Source organism: Suricata suricatta, chromosome 10, assembly GCF_006229205.1.
Source record: "Suricata suricatta isolate VVHF042 chromosome 10, meerkat_22Aug2017_6uvM2_HiC, whole genome shotgun sequence".
NCBI classification, from domain to species: domain Eukaryota; kingdom Metazoa; phylum Chordata; class Mammalia; order Carnivora; family Herpestidae; genus Suricata; species Suricata suricatta.
The window spans coordinates 94,900,894-94,922,978 of record NC_043709.1 but is presented as its reverse complement, the minus strand read 5'-3'; the positions used below and the strand labels follow the sequence as shown (position 1 = coordinate 94,922,978).

At 36.6% G+C, this 22,085-nt stretch overlaps 1 long non-coding RNA gene across 1 annotated transcript in view; it reads left to right on the top strand.

The window, feature by feature from the left end:
* Nucleotides 1–7,758, top strand: part of LOC115304144 — a 41,145-nt gene extending 33,387 nt beyond the window's left edge. Inside the window, exons 5-6 of the long non-coding RNA XR_003914322.1 lie at nucleotides 324–439; nucleotides 7,440–7,758. This is a non-coding gene — a long non-coding RNA (uncharacterized LOC115304144). The remainder of the gene's footprint in view (nucleotides 1–323; nucleotides 440–7,439) is intronic.
* The last annotated feature ends 14,327 nt before the right edge of the window (nucleotides 7,759–22,085 follow it).

The window sequence follows — 22,085 nt, the reverse complement described above, 5'->3', positions numbered from 1 at the left end:
AGATACATACTTCTCTTGCCAATATATTTCAATATGTCTTGTGTTAATATCGTACATTTTGCTTCTATGTATAACTTATAATTAATTTATTTACTTGATTTGGAAACACATAAATCCTAGATGAAGTTAGGAGGGTATTGTCATCTTCACAGTATTAATCTTCCTACCAAGGTACATTTAATATATACTCAATTCACTAATGCTTTTCTTTATGCCTTTTAATGAAGTGTTATGCTCTCTTTCATATAAGCCATATACATTTTTAAATGTATGGGTTTATTTAATAAAAAATATTCACTAAGTTCCTAAATTTGTTAATGTAGTACTCAAAGGAAAAGGATAAAATGTAGAGCAAATACAGACACGGGCTCTGCTCTGCTGAAGCTAACAATTTAGTGGAAAAGACAGACATTGGATAAATAACCACACAGATATACAGGTAAGACTATGAAAGATGCTACAAACGAGTGGTATGTAAGATACTGTAATAGACAAAGCTGATCTAATTGTAAAAGAAAATTTATTATTCTGAGAGAATTGATTACTCTTGGATTTAGTTACACCCTCCCCCCAACAGTCGCATTAAGCATGCTTAGGGTAAAAAGAATAGTTTATGCATATGCTCTGTAACCAGAGGGATCATGGATAAAGTTACAATTCATATCCGTTTGCCCAGAGAAGTCCCGATTCATGCTTGCTGTCCCAGAATAATTATTAACAACATCTGCTCCCAGTCCTAAAATTATCCCTATCTGTGTGATGATAACTTTAATCATGAGTCATTTAGTGAGCTGTGGCTGGAGCCTAGAGAATGAGAAAAGTATGTGGTACTAGCTGTGGTAGAGATCAAGGGACGGAGCAAGTAAAGACTTTATAAACCATGTTAAGGATTTTTAAATTATATTGCATATAGGGTATTAAGAAACTAATGGTAAAAATCGATGAGTTTATAAAATTTATATTTTGAGGAGGTTACTCTGGAAATTAGAAGTCATGAGTGAATGTGGTCAGATCACTTAGAGGTTTGTAGAGTAGAGAGATCGAGGGAAGGAGAGGGAGGGAGGGAGAGACCGAGACATTCTGGGATTAGATAGACAGTGATGCAAATGTAAAGAAGTGTATGTAATTCACTAAGTTGAGATCATTAAGTGGCTGTGTCACTACACATCAAGTGCTGAGAAAGACCAACTGTATTAAACTCTCTGATTTTTCCTTGATGTTGGTAAGAATCAAGGCTGGGAAGATAGAGTCTGTTTGGAAATATAATGTGGTAGGTTTTTTTAAAAAAAGATATGTCAGAAGAAATGTTAGTGAGAGACTTAAAATAAGGACCTAGATACTGGATGCTAACTTTTCTGGTATACACTGTAACACTACGTTAACATCGTATCAAGCTTCCTTACTGAAGTGTTCTTTTATTCTGGTTTTTTCAATAGATTTTCTTGTAGTATCTGGGCAAGAAAACACATCATCTGCAGATAATTTTGGTACTTCATTTGTAATATTTACATTATACCTAAATAGGTGTTTCTGCATGATTACTCTTTTTTTGCCAAAACATCCAAAGAAATGTTGAATAATAGTTCTATCAGTCATCCCTGTCGTCCTGATCCTACTGAAAATGAGCCTAATTTTGTATTCTGAAAGATAATATTTGCTAAAGATCTTTATAAACCAAGTAAAATATATTTTCTTCTCCTTGTAGTTATTTCTTTTTCTCCTCAAGGTGACAAAACTTTTTTGAGAAATGCACAAATCCATCCCTGATTTTAACCAGAATTTGGTCATTGCATAGTATCCCTTTAGTATAACAGTGTATTATGTTAGCTCTTGTATGTAAGATTTTTGCTTCTATGTCTGTAAAGGGTACTGTCTTAAAATAGTTTTCTGAATAAGGAGATAATTTAGAATAATGCTATGCTTCTCTTCCTGATTTGGGTGAAAATTTTCTTTTTTTGCTAATTCCTAAACACTTTGTTGAGTCAGATTAGATATTTTCAAGTTCATCCTTAGAAAGTTATCAGTGAGGTATCTAGTTAGAGGTACATCTTTGATTAATTCATATGCTCATAGAACAGAGAATAAAGTTACATAATATAGTTATTTTATTCAATTTCTCTACATTGTCTTCAGTCTTTTTATCATCATGTGTTTTTGCAAGAAATTATTCATTTAGACAATGTTTATTATTAAAAATTATACATCCTGCTCTATTCTGAAATAATTCACTTTGAGATTATAATTGCTTTAGATGTAATTATGGTTTTTGAATAAATTTATTTGATAGGTGTTTTGAGTTGTTTTCTCTGACTTAAATCTAATTTATCTTAGTTTCTATATTTGATTAAATTTTTCACATTTCTGATCTAATAGTACTATTTTATAGATTTATTCTTTTAAAAGCTATACATGTATTTTTATAATGTAATGTCATTGACTTTAAAATGTGTGTAAGCTCAGTTCAACACTCTGATCATTTTGCTTTATTTTTTGATGAATACCTACTCACCATTGTTTCTTTCCTCTGCTAAATCTCTTTCAAATTACTTGAGTTGATGCCCTTACATTTCATTTTTATTGCCCTGACAGATAAATTCTACAACTATTTTCCCTTTTTATTACATCTCACAGTTGGTGAATTTAATGTCGATAACAATTGACAACAATAATAGTCTAATAACAATAACAATAGAATGCTGCTATTAATTTCCATTTTTATTAAAATACCTAGCTATCCACCAACATCTTTGATAAGATCACTTGGCCTTTGCTATTAATAATTCAATAAATCACTGAATTGATAAAATAGTCTTATATAATTAAAATATATAATATAATAAAATCCCTTCAGGAAATTCTTGCAGTTTTAAAGGCCTTTAAAAATTATATTCTAGTAATTTTAGACACATTAGTAAAAACAACTCTGAAAAATACTTACCCTTAGCTGTCATGACCGCAGCTAGTATCATAAAAATAAAATAAAGGAACACAAATAACATTGCGACAAGGCACCACGGAGACTCTGTCCAAAGAGAAAGAGGTGAGCTACTATGATGATCAATGGAAACAAGATTCTGGAATTAGAAAGAATTTTGGTCAGGAATATTCAACTCACTTGACTTGGGACTGAAATCTAAGTTTATGAGAGCACCACATTGTGGAAAAATATACCCCAGCCTGAGAAAGGACCTCCCAAAATTATCTTGCAGATTTGGGTACAACCAAGGAATTTGTTTGTTAGTTTGTTTATATTTATGTAGGAATGGATTGTGGACTAACGAGTTGCCTTATTAAAGAAGGCTTTTAAAGACTACAAAAGAGTACTTTAGAAATCCTACTAAGGATTTTACTTATCAACTCCCCCCCAATTTTTATTTTTTATATTTATTTTTTAAGTAGGCTCCACACCCAGCATGGAGCCCAGTGTGGGTCTTGATCTTACGACCCCACATCATTCAAAGCTTGTACAGGATGATTTGTTTCATAATAGATTCATTAAAATATTCAAACAAAAAGGGGAATCTAGAATTTTAAATGTGTGTTTTTTTGTTTGTTTTACCATTTGTCTTCAGATTCCTAGTTCTTTTTCTCTTCTCAATATTTGAATAATATCTATGAGCTTTGACATCTGAGTAAATTACACTTTGGTCACAAAACCCTAGAAAATATGTAAGAAAAATGCATAATACATAAACATACAGTTGAAAAGCATTCTAAACATGTAAACAAAAATTGCCCCATTTTACACTTATGAGAAAGTGTTAAAATTGGCTCAATCTCATGTAACCGCTTTGTGAAACATGACAAGTTCTTTTTTCTTCCTTTATGTCTTAGTTTCTTTATAAAATAAGGATAACAGCAGTATTCTTTCATAGATATATTTCAGAGATTAAGTTAATGTCTATAAAGTCAATAGCATAGTATGTGGAACAATAATCATGTAATAGGTCTTATTGTAGAAGTAGTAACATTAGCAATGTAGAATAATAAGAATATAATGGTCAGTAGCGTCAGAAGTAACACTGGTTGCAGAAGCTACAGTAGAAATATAAAACTTAATTTAAATGTCTATCTCGCCCTTTCCTATATTTGAATTTAATCTTAATGAAAAGAGCATGAAAAAAACTCATCTAATTCTCATTAGGGAGATGAAGTCTCTTAGCAACATATTGCAAGTACTGTCTTCAGTGCACCAGTCACCAGATCAGTAACATTTTTCTGAATAACATTAACTCTAACCCCATAGTAAATATTTGCTTATTAAATGATGATTGAAATTTAAATCATCTTCAACTGGAAAATCTTAAGTTGATTCATATAAAGAAAGATTTTCAACTCTTCATCTGAAAGTCTCTGGCTAGGAACTTTGTTTTTTATAATATAATTTTCTCATTAAATAAAGGGAGTACTTAGCAATAACAGCAGTATTTGATTTTACCTGTATTCGTTTCATCAGAATTCACTGCCGAAGGACGATGATCCTCATCAAAACAAGGGCTGGACTCTGCCAATGTCTCTGGTTCCATAGTTTAGATTAGATTGCATGGGTTAGATGATGAGCAGAGGGTTAGAATGAGACAGAATCCAGAAAACAGACCTCTTAATATTGCATCATCAAACAGGATGTTTACTCAAAGCTTAATATGTAAACTACTTTCTCCACTTAAGAAAATAAAGACAGTGTAATCCAATCCTTATGGATTAAATTTGTTATTCTTCTATGCATAATGAAGCACTTCCTTTTAATTTTATTTTTAAATTATTTTATTTTATTATTATTTTTAATGTGAAGAGCTTCTTTATTGCCAAACATAACGCTTAAAATTCTATCAACCATAGTAATTTCTTCTCTGCCTTATTTTTCAAAAACAAAGCATTTATGTGAATAAGTGATATATCAAATTTAAATAAGATGGTAACAGATATTGATTTTAGAAATATCTTTTTAAAGCTATAAGTATCCGTGCTCATTGTAAATAATTGAAGAAGATATTTGAATGTGTCCTGTAGAAAATGGAAATGAGGAGTGCCTGGGCAGTTCATTCAGTTAAGCTTGTCTGACTTCGGCTCAGGTCATGATCTCACGGTTTATGAATTTGAGACCAGCATTCGGCTCTGCACTGACAATGGAGAACCTGCCTGGAATTTTCCCTCTCTGCTCTCTCTGCCCATCCCCATCTTGTGCTTGCTCTCTCTCACTCTCTCTCTCAAAACAAATAGACTTTTAAAAAACGTTAAAAAAAAGATACACAAGTTTGTTTCCTCAATGTAACACTGTTAAGATAATTATTCATAACTTTCTAATTTTTCAAGTGACCAATTTATGCTTTGTTTAATAAAATAAAAGGAATAATTTAATTATCAATAAATTATAATGCATTTTATAGTAAAGCTTATAGTCATTAAATATATATGAGAGAGTTCTGCAAATATTGACATGGATAATATTCCATAATATATTAAGTGGGGAAGAGGCACAAAATATTTCATAATATGATCTTATATTTCATAGAAGATAAATGTTATGCATGTGTTTCTAATACAATAATAAGTGTTTAGCCTAATAATTTAAGATTGTAATATAATAATAATTAAGTGACTAACTTGGTAGATTTTTAGTTTACATATGTGGTTTTCCATGTTTGTGTTACTGTTGAGCACAATTTATTTCAGTCACTGGAAGTAACATAGTGTGCATATGTGAAATTTTATTTTCAGCTAATGTATACTCTGATATATTCATACCACAGTAACCACAGGGACCCCTGGCCTCATCTTTCATCAGTAGATCTAAACTACATGGCCAAAGCATATAATTTGGGAGACCATAGACTTTTCTTGGATCTTACATTCTTTTGGAAGAGTATAAAGATAATGATCCATTTCAGATATTGATAATTTGAGTATATGTGCATTATTTTCTAGTGTAAATGCCGACAAGATGGAAAAAATAACGTTAGAAATTAGGGAATAAAATACAGATTGAGAAAAATGGAAAAACACAAAATGAGCTAGAAAGGAAGGTGACAAACTCAAGAATAAATAGGACAAATAGAAAGCACAAAATTATATTGATAAAAATAAAATAATCATCAATAAAGGTGAATTAGTAAAAAGATAAAGATTATCACATGGCTTAAACAAAAATTAGGGGCAACTCAGTAGGTTGAGCGTCTGGTTTGATGTATCCCCCCTTTTGCTTTTGTGGATTCTGCTTTGTTGTCCTGAAAATCTTTACCAAAATCCATGTAAAGTATATTTTATTAGATATTAAGAGCTATAATTCTTTTAATTTGATTGCATGCATCATACACTTTTTCATCTCTTACTTTCTACCATTTCATCTTTATCTATTAAGAGGGGGGGGTTCTTGAGAGTAGGTTCGGCTCAGGTCATGATCTCACAGCTCATTAGTTCAAGCCCAGTGTCAGGCTCTGTGCTGACAGCTCAGAGCCTGGAGCCTGCTTTGGATTCTGTGTCTTCCTCTCTGTCTCTACCCCTCCTCTGCTCACACTCTCTTTCTCTCTCTCTCTCTCTCTCAAAAATAAACATCAAAAAAATTTTTTAAAATAATAAATATTATGTGTTATTTACAAAAACCTCACTTAATAGATAAATACACTTTACATGGATTTTGGCAAAAATTTTCAGGACAACAAAGCAGAATCCACAAAAGCAAAAGGGGGGATACATCAAACCAAAAGGATTCTGCACAGCACAAGAAATAATCAGCAAAATGAAAAAAGAACCTGCTAAATGGGAGAAAATATTAATAAAACATCTTCATAAGGGGTTGATATGCAAAATATATAAGGAACTCATAGAACTCAATAGCAAACAAACCCAAGTAATTAGACAATGGACAAAGAACTGAATAAACAAATATTCCCCCCAATATTCAAATGGACAACAGGCAAATGAAAAAGTGATCAACATTACTAATTATTAAGGAATGCAAATCAAAACCACAAGGTAGCACCTCACACCTAGAAGAATGGCTATAATCAAGAAGATAAGCAATAAGAAATGCTGATGAGAATGTAGAGAAAAGGAAACTTGTGCATTGCTGTTGGGGATGTGAACTGGTAGAGTCACTGTGGAAAACAGTATGGAGGCTCTTCAAAAATTAAATAGAACTACCATATCATCCAGCAATTCTACTTCTGGGTATACACCTAAAGGAAATTAAATCACTATCCTGAAGAGATAGCTCCCCCTTTCATTGCAATATTATTTATTATTATTATTTATTTATTTCATTGGGGCTCAGGTGCCCCAGACTTAAAGATTTTTTTAATGATAAATTAGATTTAAAAAGATTGGAATTAAATTGGGAATCTAATATATATAAACAAACATATTAGAATTTAAAAAATTCCAATAGTTATGTTTATATTGGAATATTGTCTGTTAATTTCTGACTCATTTTCTTTCATCAGAACCTAACAGAACTTCTGAGGAAGATGCAGAGTAGGAGAACCCTCAGCTCACACGTCCCATGGATACAACTAGATAACATTCATGCCAGTGTAAACAATAACAAGACATAGAACAACATCCATCAATAAATAAAACATGGTACTTATCTGTAATGTAACACTGTTCTGCTACTTAAAAGAAGAAAATCCCACCAACTGAGATAACATGAAGGGAACTTGGGGGGTTATCCTAAGTGAAATAAGTCAAACAGTGTACGACAAATAATACTGTATGATCTGACTCATGTGAAATTAAAAAAAAAAAGCATACCACAAAAAGCAGATTCATAGAAACAGATCAAATTTGTGATTGCCAGATGTGAAGTACGGTGAGTAGGATAATGAAGAAAGTGACCAAAATATATAAACTTCCAGTTATAAGCTAAATCCTGGAGACGTAATGTATAGTGTTATGACCTCAGTTAACAGTACTGTATTATATATTTGTAAGTTGCTAGAGAGTAGATCTTAAAAGTTCTCATTCTGGGGCACCTGGGTGGCTCAGTTGGTTGGGTGTCTGACTTCAGCTCAGGTCATGATCTCATAGCCTGTGGGTTCAAGCCCCACATCAGGCTCTGTGCTGACAGCTCAGAGCCTGGACCCTGTTTCGGATTCTCTGTCTCCCTGTCTCTCTGTCCCTTCACTGACTCTCTGTCTCTGTCTCTCAAAATAAAGACAAAAAAAATTTTTTAAAAACGTTCTCATTCTAAGAAAAAAAATTCGTTACTAGTTTAAGTGATTGACGTTGACTAAACTTATGGTAGTTACTTCATAATATATATACAACGAATTATTATGATTATTATGTCTTATACCGTGAACTTATATGATGTTATGTACAAATTATATCTCATAAACTGAAAAAAAAAAAAAAGAAAGAAAAGAAAACCACATAAGATAAAGTCTTGGCCTGCTAAACCTTTTGACCAGAGAAGTGCTGTTAATGCAACCTGAACATTCACATGACGCCTGGCGTCAGGGAAACTATTTCAAGGCACCTGGGCCTCCAACTTTGGCTCAGATCTTGTGGTTGGTGGGTTAGAGTGCTGCGTTCGGCTCTGTGCTGATGGGTTGGATCCTGGAACCTGTTCTGGATTCTCTGTCTCTCCCTCTCTCTGCCCCTCCTCCAGTCATTCTCTGTCTCTTAAAAATGAATAAATGTTTAAAAAAAAAAAGGAAAATTTCACTTTGGTGATCTGGGGGAAGCTGATTTAGTTTAATTACACTCTTATCTAAGACCATGGTTATAGTTGCTAGATTTAGCAAACAAATGCGCATTTCAAAAAAGTGAAGATCTTTAATCCCTACTGACTAGATTCCTAAATATGATCTCTTACTGAATTCACTAATTTAATCCCCTTCCAAAAGCCACAGTATATTAAAACATCACTTTTCCTGACAAACAACTAGAAGTTCAGCAAATTAGTTAACCTCCATGGCAATAGTAGACAATAAATAGATCAGGTACATGGAATCCAAAGCAGAGTAAGGATTGTGCTTTTAATTGAAAATAATATTAAAATAACTTTTTACTGTTTTTATTTATTTTAGAGAGAGTGAAAAAGAGACAGCATGAGCAGGGGAGGGTTAGAGAGAGAGGGAGACACAGAATCTGAAGACAGGCTCCAGGCTCTGAGCTAGCTGTCAGCACAGAGCTCGATACGGGGCTCGAACCCACGAACCGTGAGATCATGACCTGAGCTGAAGTCGGATGCCCAACCGACTGAGCCACCCATGTGCCCTGAAAATAATATCTTTTGATATAATGTTACTTTAATAACTTTAGTATAATGTAAATCATGAGTTTCCCCCAAATCTCAAAACTATCGTTAATGTGACTAATGGTTATTTTAAAAATACATTTTCATTAAAGGTAGCAGACTAAGAAGTAAGAGACATAAAGTTCTTTTTCACAAACTAAACATACGTTTTTTTCAATTTTTTTTATTTTTGAGAGAGTCAGAGAGCGAGTGGGGGAGGTGCAGAGAGGGAGACATCTCCAGCAGGCTCCAACCTTTAAGCTGTCAGCACAGAGCCCGATGTGGGACTTGGACTCCCAACCTGGGAGATCCTGACCTGAGCCGAAGTTGGACGCTTAACTGACTGAGCTGCCCAGGTTCCCCAGACTTACTGATTTTTTTAATGATAAATTAGACTTAAAAAGTTTGGAATTAAATTGAGAATCTCATGTATATAAACAAATATATTGGAGTTTTAAAAATAATATTTTATAGTTATATTTATATTGGAATATTGTCTGTTAATGTCTGACTCATTTTCTTTTATCAGAACCTAACAGAACTGGAAAGATGCAGAGTAGGAGAATCCTAAGCTCACATGTCCCAAAGATACAACTAGATCACATTCACAGCAGTGTAAAAAACCCAGAAAATGACCAGAAGCCCGGCACAACAAACTCCATAACTAAATATAGAGCAGAAGCCACATCAAAGAGGGTAGGAAGGGTGGGGAGGAGCTAAGTAGGCTCCTGGGCACAGAGAAGGGAGAAAAACAGACCCTCACTCTGGGGAACCTGCATGGGGAAGACAATCTCCATAGCGTTTGGCTCTGAAAACCAGAGGGGCTGAATTCCATGAGCTCTTAAAACTGATGGGACTTAAAGCCTGGAACTTTAAAAATCAGCAGCTTTGTTCTGGGAGAGCCCAAAATGTGATAGGACATTGAATCTTCACCCTTAAAGAGAGCATAATGGCCAGCAGAGAAAAAGCATAAAAGCCCCAGAGGCTATGGAAGGAAATATATGCACAATCACAGAGCATGTCCCAGAGGGAAAAGACTTTGCTGAGAGACTTCTCCAGGAACAAAGAAGCTGGTAAGTGCCAATTTCCTTCATCTCCTCCCTATCTTATACTCACAGCCACCTGCAGGAAACAGCAGGGCACTGAATCCTTTACCTACCTTGCTGACACCGAAACCCACCCCAGCCAAGTTTGCTTTGTCGTTGGTTATGTGAGTCCTCTTCCGCAGAAGACCAGAGCAAATCTTGTCAACACCTTGTCTCCAGACCTCATGCTTTGTGGGGAACTGAGGGAGGCTGATCACCTCTTGCAGAGGATGTGTGCACCTTGTTAAAACTGTGCCCCACCTGCATGTACATTGCTGAGTGCTTTGCTAAGTGACCCCGCTGGCATTGGAAGTGGAGGCACATCCCTTCTGGCAAAGGAGCAGTGCCAACTTGTTGAAAGTGCATACTGCCCACTACTTTCTTTTTATTTAAAAAAATTTTTCTTTAAAAAGTTTATTTATTTTGAGAAACAGAGAGAGACAGAGCATGACTGGGGAGGGGCAGAGAAAGAGGGAGACACAGAATCCAAAGCAAGCTCCAGTCTCTGAGCTAGCTGTCAGCATAGAGCCTGATGCGGGGCTAGAACCCACGAACTATGAGATCATGACCTGAGCTGAAGTCAATGCTCACCTGACTGAGCCGCCCAGGTGGCCCACTGCTTATGACTTTCATGAGCAAAGAGAGATAGCCAACTTTCCTAACACAGAGAAACAGACACAGAGAATCAGAAAGAGAGAGAGACAGAAAGAGAGAGAGAACAGAAATAAACAAAATGAGAATTGAAAGAGGAGAAATAACAATCAACACCACAGAAATACAAAGGATTGAAAGAAAATATCAAAAGCCTCATGCCGACAAACTGGAAAACTTAGAAATGGATAACTTCCTAGAAACCTACCAAAACAGATGCAGGAAGAAACAGAACACTTGAACAAACTTATTACCAGCAATGAAATTGAATTAGTAATGAAAACACTGCCAATGAACAAAGTTCCAGAACCAGATGGCTTCACAGGTAAGTCCTACCAAACATTTAAAGAAGACTTAATACTTATTCTTTCCAAGCTTTTCCAAAAAAAAAAAAAAAAAAAAAAGAAAAGGAAAGAAAACTTCCAAATTCGTTCAATGGAGTCAGCATTACCCTGACACCAGAACCAGAAATGGACACCACACAAAAAGAAGACTACAGGCCAATATTTCTGAATGACATAGATGCAAAAATCCTCAGCCAAATATTAGCAAACTGAATCCAACAATACATTTAAAAAATCATTTAACACAATCAAATGGGATTTATTTTGGGGATGCAAGGGTGGTTCAATATTTGCAAATCAATCAATGTGATACATCACATCAATAACATAAATGATAACAAAAACCATATGATCATTTCAGTAGATACAGAGAAAGCATTTGACAAAGAACAATATCCATTCATGATAAAATCCCTCAACAAAGTGGGTCTAGAGGAAACATACCTCAATATAGTAAAGACCTTTTATGAAAAAGGCACAGTGAACATCACACTCACTAGAAAAAAAAAAGAGGTCAGGAATGAGACAAGGATCAAGCATGTTTACTCTCACCACTTTTATTCAACATAGTTCTGAAATTCATAGCCACAGCAATCAGACAATGAAAGGAAATAAAAGGTATCCAAATTGGTAAGGGAGATGTAAAACTTTCACTATTAGCAGATGATATACTATACTTAGTGAACTCTAGGGGCACATGGGTAGCTGAGTTGGCTGAGCATCTGACTCTTGATTTCTCCTCAGGTCATGATCCCCGGGTCAGGGAATCAATCCCTGTATTGGGCTCCAGGCACAGTGTGGAGCCTTCTTGAGATTCTCTCTCTCTCTCTCTCTCTCTCTCTCTCTCTCTCTCTCTCTCTCTGCCCTTCTCCCGTACTCACATGCACTCTCTCTATTTCTTTCTAAAAAAAGAAAAAGAAAAAGAAAAGAAAGCCCTAAAGCCTCTGCCAAAAAAGTACTAGAACTGATAAATGAATTCAGTAAGGTTGCAGGATACAAAATCAATGTGCAGAAATCTGCTGTATTTCCATGAACTAAAAATGAAGCAGCAGAAAGTGAAATTAAGAAAACAAGCCTATTTGATTTGCATCAAAGGTAATAAATAGCTAGTGATAAACTTAACCAAAGAGGTGAAAGACATATCTTTTAAAAACTAGAAAACATTGGTGAAAGAAATTGAAGACAACAAAAACAAATGGAAAGACATTCTATGCTCATGTTTTAGAAGAAGAAATATCGTTAAAATGTTTGTACTACCCAAAGCAGTCAACAGATTTAATCCCTTTAGTAGTATTTTTCTCAATGCTAGAATAAACAATGCTAATATTGTATGAAACCACAAAGACCCCAAATAGCTAAAGTGATCTTGAAAAAGAGAAACAAAATTGGAGGTATCACAATTTTAGACTTCAAGTTATATTACAAAGCTATAGTAATCAAAGCAATATGGTACTGGCAGAAAAATAGACAGGTGGATCAGTGGACAGATGAGAAAGCTCAGAAATAAATCCATAATTGTATGGTCAATTAATCTTCAACAAAGAAAGCAAGAATTTGCAGTGGGAAAAAGACAATCCCTTCAACAAATGGTGCTGGGAAAACTGGACAGTGACATGCAAAAGAATGAAACTGGACCACTTTCTTACACCATACAGAACAATAATCTCAAAATGGATGAAGAACCTAAATATGAGCTCTCAAACCATAAAAATCCTGGAAAAGAACACTGGTAGTAATTTCTTTGACATCAGCTATAGCAACATTTTTTCAGATTATCTCTTGAGGCAAGGGAAAAAAAAGCAGAAATAAACTATTGGGACTACATTGAAGTAAAAAACACAGCAAAGCAAACAACAAAACTAAAACACCATCTGCTGAACGGGAGAAGGTATTTACAAATATCATAAAGGGTTCATATTCAAAATATGCAAAGAACTTCTAAAACTCAACACCCCAAAAACAAATAACCTAATTAAAAGATAGGCAGAGACATTAACAGACATTTCTCCAAAGAAGACATACAGATGAGCAACAGAGGCATGAAAATATCCTAAACAACACTTATCATCAGGGAAATACAATCAAATCTGCAATGAGATATCACCTCACATCTGCCAGAATGGCTAAAATACAAACAAACAAACAAACAAACAAACAAAGAAAAAACAGATGTTGGTGAGGAAGTAAAGAAGAACCCTTTTGCACTGTTGGTGGGAATGCAACTAGTGCAGCCACTATGGAAAATAGTAGGTTCCTTAAAAAATTAAAAATAAAACTACCCTAGGATCCAGTAATCATACTACTGCATTTTTCCCCAAGGAATCCAAAAACACTAATCCAGAGGGGATATATGCACCCCTATGTTTATAGCAGCGCTATCAACAGTAGCTTGCTGGGAGCCATCTCTGAAGTAAGGCCAGTTTGCAAGGCTTCCCACTGACCGATGGCAACAGGTATCTACCCCCACTCAACCCCCACTCAATTTCTGCTTGAGCACCGACCCCCAAGGCGCCTGACTGATATCAGGAGTGACTTGCCTTTTTATGCTAAAAATATGTGAATTGTACCTTATGAAAAAACTTATTATAGGATTTTCTTCTTTTGTGATTATAGGAACAAATATTACATTTCCCGAGAAAACCTGTTTTTCTTCCCCTCAAAAAACAGGCTATTGATCCCTGCTCAAAAAAAGAACTAATTCTTGCCTTTGTTATGCTAAAAACATTGCCTTGTATTTGAATGCTAAAGATACCTTCCTTCCCCATGTGGTAAGTATCTAGTCACCTACTTCAATCACTATTGATAAAGATTATGCGTGAGTCTTCTACCAATCTATGTTCTGGGAAATTTTTACATACCAAAGAATTTATCATCAGAAATCATTGCCTAAGGCAATTGCCACTCCTGTTTTGTACCCCATACATTTTTTTCCATAAATAAAGCTGACTCTTCGGTCAGTGCAGAGATGCCTGCCTGGTGAGCAGAAAGAAGTCGAGGTTCTCTGCTCGCTTTTACCAACACCGTCCATCCTTCAGGGAGCCCTGGACCTGCTGGAGCTGGACTCCAGCAATAACTGAATTATGGAAAGAGTCTAAGTATCTATCATTAGATGAATGGATAAAGAAGAGGTGACATTCATATATATGACCAAATATATATACATATATATATTCCATATATATGATGGAATATCATTTAGCCATTAAAAATGATACGAATGAAATATTGCCATTTGCAATGTAAAGAGGATGTGGCATATACATAAAATAGAATAGTAGTCAGCCATAGAAAAGAGTAAAATCTTGGCACTTGCAACAACATGGATAGGTCTAGAGAGTATAATGCTAAGTGAAGTAAGCCAGTCAGAGAAAGACAAACACCAAAACTAAAGGCAAATAATAAAAATTAAAGGGGACAGTGCCTATAGGCATTCAGAATGGTCCAGCATTTGACATACCATAGGAAGTTTTCTGACAATACAGTCTGTAACAAGATGAGGCTCTCCCAAACCCCTGGTAATAGAGTCATTTACCTTTATACCAAGAAGATTGGGAAAGCACCAAATCCACCTGTGGTATGTGCCAAGGGTGACTTCAAGGACTTTGTGCTGTGGGACCTAAAGTTCTTATGAGGTGGTCTAGAATGAATAAAACATGTTAGGGTGCTAGGTGGCTCAGTTGAGCGTCTAACTCTCGGTTTTGGCTCAGGTCTTGATCTCATGGTTTGTGGGTTCGAGCCCCATGTTGGGCTCTGTGCTGACAGCATGGAGCCTCCTTGGGATTCTCTCTCTCTCTGTCTCTCTCTGCCACCATCGCACATGCTTTCTCCCTCTCCAAAAAAAAAAAAAAAAAAAAGAAGAAGAAGAAGAAGAAGAAAAGAGAAAGAAAAAGAAAAAGAAAAAAAACCAAAACCCAAAATAAATAAATAAATAAAACTCAAACCAAATCTTAAAATGAAAAAAACACATCAGCATGACCTATGATGGTTCCATATGTGCTAAATGTGTTCATGACAGGATCAAGTGTGCTTCCTTTTTGAAGGAGCCAAAAAAATCATTGTGAAAGAATTGAAAGCACAAGCACAGAATCAGTAAGCTAAACCAAAAACAAATAAACCAAAAAAGAAGGTTTTTTTTGAGTAACAAAAAAATTTAAATAAAAAAAAATATATAAGTAAAATAATACAAAACCTCACATATGTATGCATAACCACAGCAAACACTTATTACTCATTATGGATTCCTGTATGTATAAAAATTTGAATATTCAAAAATTCAATCAGAGCCATTTAAAATCAATGGCTTTGGTTTTATAGACATATTAGCTAATATTCTTCTTTCCCTACACTCAATAAATTCTTCATGGAATTCTTTAACACAGACACCAAATAGAATATCCTTTTTGTTTATAAATTATTGCATATTAAATCACACCTAATCAGGTTCTGTTTGATAGTCACCCATGTCGTCAGTCCACCAAATCTTACAGAGAAAGATTACAGCCTAGATTCAGCTGATGGAGTTTGGCAGGATTCACAGTGGGAAAGCAAGGTTAACAAAATCTTGGAGGTGGGGACTTTGGGGACAATTCAATATACTATTTTTGTTGCTTCTACAAAATTGATGTATTTTTTGCTTGTACTTCTCCATCTCATCACTGTGAGAAGGATTCCCTTGATCAGAAGAAACCCCTGCAGAGATATTCTAGAGGGACAGACTCCCTGGCATTTGGCACTAGCATACTCATCTGTGTGTATGGGGGCGAGGTGTAAATCAAGATTTATAAGGCATATCTTTACAAATCAACATCCAAAGCATTCACAACATAGATGATGCTCTCTTGGTTGGCAAGTCAGAAGATTTGGCATAAACAGTCCTGGCTACAGTGTTATCATACCTCTACCAGCATTGGGGAGTGAAAGGGGTACTGATAAACCCCCACAAAATTCAAAAATTAAAGTTTCCTGGGGCAACAAGGGTTGGTTCACAATACTTAATTTTTCTAGAAGTCAAAGAAACACTGCTGTCTCTTCATGTCTGCTCCCACCTCCAATAAGGACACATGACATCTTACATGGTTGCAGAAAGTAATGGGCATTCTACCTGATGGGTTCAACTGCATATCAACGTACTTTGTGTGCTTATTGGAAGCAATCCAGCTAGCTCTAACATGGTGCCTTTGTGGTCGCATGACCTTAATTATCCCTCGGAAGTACAACTATCTACAATGGATGGTTTTGCTGAATAGAGCCTTTTTAGCAAAAGAAGTGTCCATCAGAAGATGTCCTTTGTGAATTTAGATTTATCATCTCCCTAGCATGGCTAGGCCTGGCATTCTTTTGGAAAAACAGCTATGGATTTGCTTTAAATAATTTTTTCTCATGAAAATTGAACATTTGATTCCTGGGGTCTTGTGACTCCTTGGCCTGACAGTCCTATTTTGGGGTGACTTAACAATAGCAGTGTGAGAAGAACACAACAAGCCTTCCTTCTCAAATGGAAATGTTATATTCAAGAACACAGATAACTTGGTTCTAGTAGTGTCTTTATTTCTTTCTTCTTTTTTAAAAATGTTTATTTATTTTGAGAGAAAGAAAGAGTGTGAGCAGGTGAGGGGCAGAAAGAGAGGGAGACACAGAATATGAAGCAGGCTCCAGGCTCTGTGCTGTCAGCACAGAGCCCCATGTGGGACTTGAACCCATGAACCGAAAGATCATGACCTAAGCCGAAGTCAACTCAACTGACTGAGCCACCTAGGCACCCCAGTGTCTTCTATTTAATTGAAAAAGTTATATCTAGCCCTTGGGGAAACTTTATCCCCAACTTCATCACCTGAAGAAAAGTGATGAATGCCCTGTGTCTCTTGAGTCACAGAGGTTCCCCAAATACTAGATCCTGCTCACTGATGCCTTGGCTATATGAAGTCTGATACTGATGCGCCTAGATTGGCATAGTGTGGTCAATACAGAATTGAAAGCTGACATGGTCATTACATGCAATTGGCAGAATTCAAAGCCATTCTCATTGTACTCGCTAATATTTGCTGGGAGCCGCACCGGCCTTGCTGGATGACACAGTCACAGTAAGGAAATGGTAGACCATAGCACAGCTCCTGCCACAGGTGACTGAAGCTGGCATCTCCTGTTAACTGATTGCTTATGTAAAATTTACCCTGTTGCTATTGATTAAGCCTCACAATGTTCCAAATCAGACGGATATTCACCAGAAACCTCATGGGAAGAAGCATATCACCACTTCTATAAAGAGGAAGTTAAACAAAACACTGCAGATGTTTGTCTAAAGGCTCTTCTATTGAGCTTCACAAACTTAAAACGTGAAAATAAAAGGGCTTAAAGAACACAAAGATAATGTTTACCCTGGCCTGTAGATAAAAAGCCTAACTTAGGAAATAGAAACAAACAAGAACCAGGCATAAGTACTGGGCATACGTATGCTAATTTGGTGCCCATTGTGAGGATAGGTAAGAGTAGTTACAACTTAAACTCATATGCAAAGGCGGGCTCATCTAGGGCACCTATGGAGTTTACACCTTCAACATCAAAGAACAAGGTTGACAAAAGGTTTATGTTTACTTACTAACCACCACGAATATATTCTTCCTCTTGTGAGCCAAATAGAATGCCTCCTAGCCCTGTCCATACCTGAATTTTAGCATCATTGTTATAAAATGTGTTTGCTATCTGCTTCTCACTGAAAACATCCTGCTATCTTCTTAGTTGTAAGATTTACTACTGGTTCAAACAAATGTGTATGTTATGTGCTTTTCACTGAGAATGTCCTGTTATCCTATGATGTGTAAGTTACCTCATTGTAATTAGAGTAGTTCTGAAGAAATGCCTCTGTAAAACCTGTTTCTGCACCCTTTTCAAAGCATCTTTATCACTGAGAATTATTTGTAAAAATTCCACTTTTAGATGTCATAAGTGTAAGAGTTGCCATGGGAAAGCAACTGAGCGGCCACTTTGCTGTGGAGAGCTGTGAGCACTGACAACCCCCACTTGCAGACCTGGGATGACCCGAGCCATTTGAAAAGCACCAGCAGCCATTTTATTGCAGGCCAGATAACAGATCCAGGCGCCACCAGGACTGACGACCCCCACTCTCAATCTGGACTATCTCAAACTGTAATGCCTCACCATGGAATTCCAGCATCCCCCTCCCCACAGAAGCGAACAGCCAATTGAATCCTGCCACCGTCCAAAGAAGACCCTACATGGCTATCAGCCCACCTGAGCTCAAACCCGGAACTTCTGCACCCATAAAACACCTTGCTCTTTCATATCAGGCGCGACTTCCCTGATTCCCCGCTCCAGAGTCACGGAACCTCCCCCAGGAATTGCAGATCCCAATAAAGGTCTTCTTGGCTCCATAACGTGGTCTCTTTGTCCTCCCATCTCTGCCTCCATCTATTAAACCTTACAATAAGTCTGTAAATAAAGGCCCAAAACCTGGCGAGAGAGGAGATGATAAAAAGGAGATGATAGGAGGAAGAAGATGATGCCAGGCTGAACCAAGAAAGAAACTGCGTGAATCTCTCTTAATTTTCCCGTCTGCCGCTACCCCTTCAGGGAGCCCTGGACCAGCTGGAACAGGCCTCTGGCAAATATTCCTCTGGATAAATTTTATTTTGTTTTTTGTTGACTCATAAATGGATTGTTGCCAGTGGCCTATGTGTATAGTCTAAATTTGTAAACATACCCCCGGGGGACCCTTAAGTCACTTCTTCTGGGCCATAAACTAGAAAGAATCTGCAACTACTGATTTAATTGTCTATGTCTCTCATGCAGATGCACATAGTTTCTGATAAGAAAGATCCACATCAAGCTGATGATTAAATCTGTGCTGTCTGATTGCTACCATTGTTGCCTGGATGCATCTTCATACTGGATACAACATAGGGACAATCACAGACTGGCACACAGTATCGGACTCTGTGAATCAAGAGCTACTACTGCATGCCAGACTGGTAATCCCTGGAGAAACTGATCCTATCGTTTTCTATTGGAGAAGATGGCCACACAAAGGGCATTGCCCTGCCCACTCCTGGCAGATTAACTACTTCAGACACTTGATCTCCAATTGGACTTATCAGTAATACCTCTTTGCTGTCACCACTTTTCTACACATAGTGTTACTATTCCAGTCTGATGAGCCAACTCTGGCCACATTGTTTTGGTCTCAAATTTGAAAAAAATCTGTGTCAAGTTTTTAGCTTTCCAGACCCTTTGCAATTTGACAATGGTGCACATTTAATTGTAAAGTCATTCAAAAATGGCTAATATTTAAAGTATGTGATGAATCTCCATGCTGTCTACCTTCCACAGGTATCTGGTATTGTTAAACGTTGGTATGTCCTCCTCAAACACACAAAAGAAGCGGCTGAGTCTATCTTTTTCACCTCCTGTTGGTCCATATAATATATATTTTACAACAATGCCTGAAATAATGATGTTTTCATTCCTCTTTATTTTCGATCTGACATTGTTTCTTCTCTGCGCATCTGTTCAGGCTGTGTTTCATTCACGATAACCATGGATTTATAAGCTCTCAGCACTATTGATTGGCAAAGTAAGTCTTTAGTTTTAAATTACATTTTTCCTAACACTGCCACATAAGTATAGAGTTTTTGTTACTGACTGCTAAAAATGAATTGCTTCTTTCAATATATTAAGCAAACCATGGCTATTCTACTTATTTCAGAAATTATTTTTATCACGGTCTAGCTTAGCTTTCTGTTTCTCTAATATGAAAGCCTGAATGTATTTTCTGAAAACTTTCTCATCCATCACAATTTATTTTTTTAAGAAAGCTTCAGATAAAAGATAGTGTTTTTATATAAATTGACAGTATGACAGGGGTTCTTACATTCATTTACTTTCTCACTATTTCTCTTTACAAACTATGTTACCTAAATAGCCCTAAGTGAGAAGAAATTCCCAAGAAATACATATTTAGAACATGACTTGAACATTTACATAGTAGTATGTAGGATTTGCATCACAGATCTCTTTCATCTTTATGTTATATCTCATTTTCATTATAGCAAAGATTTTTCTAGCCGCATGTTATTTCACTTTGTTTAGTGTCTCTTCTTTCCTCCCTCCATTCTCTTTTGAAGAAAAATCCTGCCATGATTCTGAAGCGAATGTTGTTACTTGTAATGATGCATGTCCGACTCATAATGATGCTGATGTGACAGTTACAGAGGTTGTGATCCCCACATCCAAACTTGTAAATCCCAGTCTTGATTTCCTTCTCTGCTAAATCTACTATTTCCTGGCCAGGTACACAGGTTTTACACAGAATCTTATTTTTCATCAGAAACTTCATTCTTTTTTCCGATAACCTGCCTTAGGATCCCCAAGAGTCATTACAAAAACATCAACTGTGGTTTAGGTGCAAAATGCCCTCTCCAGTGCTAACAACACTGTGGTTGGAAATGTTCTGTACGCAGGGGCGGACAGTGAGTAGACGCGTCACCAACAGCTTTACTGCTTAGAGCGTATTGACCAGACACATGGTGCATAAACTAAAAATAACCACTGGGTTAAATGCTAAAGAAACTCTCATATCCTTTCTGGAAAAAAAAAAATACCACTATGCCATATCAGAATACAAATGGTTTATTTATTTAGTAATTATATGGAAAATATTTTGTAGCTGCCACTATTGTAGAAAACTACCACAGAGCATTTTATGAGAACTCAGTTTTTATTTCTCAATGAATAAAATACGTAATTTTTTTTAAAGCTTTGCATATCCTAGGCAATGCTGTGGAGGGCATCAGGATAATGATCACTTTGGGCTTCACTGCTGAGTGGCAGAAGGATGCCAGGAGTTCACAAGAACAGACATTAGCCATTCCTAGGACCTGATTAGCCAAGGAGGGAACCGAAGAATTAAATAATTGGTCTACCTTTTCCTGTCACCTTCTGATCTCCTGCCAATGTCTCCAGTGGTGGAAATTAGCCAGAAGCCAGAGGGCAAGGATGCCTGACTGATGCAGTTGTTAGGGTCCGGCTTCTAGGAGCATAGAATGCAGCAAAGAAACATGGAGAATGGATGCAGGCATGATGTTTTGAATGAAAGATGTTAGCATCCTGCCACTGAAGTAGCCTATGTGACAGAAATAGCCCAAGTGACATAGACAGAGTAACTTATGTTTCAGATTCATTGAAAACACATGGCACTTCAGCAATACTGGAATTAAACTGCTGAGTGGTTTTTGTGAGCTAAAAGGGGTCCAGGTAGGGGCATGAGGCAACCGGGAGCATCTTGGGTTCTGTGGTAGGCTGAAAAAAGACTCCCAAAACACCCAGGTCACAATCACTGGAAACTATCAATATTGCCTTCTATGGCAAAAGGACTGTGCAGAGGTGATGAAGGTAAAAATCTTGAGACAGGGAGAATATGTTAGATTTTCCAGGTGGGTGTGAAGTGTCACCACAAGTATTTGCAGAAGAGGGAGGCGGAAGGAGGTTTGAGTACAGAAGGGAAGGCAAGGTAATCATGGAACCAGAAATTGGGCTGATGCAGCCATAGGTCATAAATGCCGATAGATGAGAAGCTGTGTGAGGCATGACACACTCAGCCCTGCTGCAACTTTGATATTAACCATATAAAACTCCTTTGGATGTCTAGCCCCTCATGGGACACACTGGGTCTTCAGTTGCAGGGAAGAGTCAGGACAGGACCACAACTCAGTGGAGGTTAATGACCCATGTCACAGGAGCCACAGTATAGGGCTT